We start from the raw sequence: 903 nt of genomic DNA, 5'->3' as shown, positions 1-903 counted from the left end.
GAGGTTCCACGTGATCCTTACCCGTCTCTGGCCACACGTCCAGCATAAACAGCCGCCATCCAAGGAAGACGGGGAGGGCCCATTGCCTTCTTGCCTACATGGTTTCTGCTGAAAAGTCAGAGCTTAATCTGATTTGCTTGCCTTTATAAGTAGCACTTCTCTTTTCCCTGGCTGCTTTTAAGATTCTCTCCTTGTCTTTGATTTTGGAGAGCTTGATTATGATATGTCTCAGTGATTTTCTTTTGGGATCTATCCTTCCTGGGGTTCTTTCAGCTTCTTGAATGTCTATCTTCTCAACCTTCAAGATGTTAGGAAAATTTTCTTCCAGAAGCCCTTTCACTATCTCTTCTGTGTAATTATATGATTCTTCCTGTTCTGGAATGCCAATAATTCTTAAGGGTTCCTCTTCATGTTATCCAGCATGAATCTTAAGATTCTCTTGAGAATTTTAAATTTTTTTCTGCTTGCTCTTTTATCTTAGCAGTATTGAGAGATCTGCCTTCTAGCTCGCTCATTCTGGCTTCCATCTCTTCCATTCTCCTCCTTTGTCCTTTCAGTGTTTTGTCCATTTCTGATATTTTATTATTATTCATCTGGGCTTCTTTTTGTAGGTTTTGGACAGTTTTCAATACCGTATCTATCTTATTTGATTGCTCCTGTAGCACTTCCCTGACTTCTTCCTTATTTCCCTCCACCCTTTTTGAAGCATTTTAATTTGTTTCCATATTATGCTTTGGAATTCCTTCTTAGACAGATCCAGAGCCTGCTCTTCTACTGTAATGTCTGTTTCTGTTTCCAGCGCATTTGTCTCAGTTACATTTTGTTTTTGTTTTTGGACATGTGTTGATATCTTTAATTGTGTTTTCTTGGACATTTTCAACAATTATGTGAATTTTTAATGCT

Source organism: Chrysochloris asiatica, unplaced genomic scaffold (genome assembly GCF_000296735.1).
Source record: "Chrysochloris asiatica unplaced genomic scaffold, ChrAsi1.0 scaffold02998, whole genome shotgun sequence".
Classification (NCBI taxonomy): domain Eukaryota; kingdom Metazoa; phylum Chordata; class Mammalia; order Afrosoricida; family Chrysochloridae; genus Chrysochloris; species Chrysochloris asiatica.
This window is presented reverse-complemented; position numbering follows the sequence as displayed.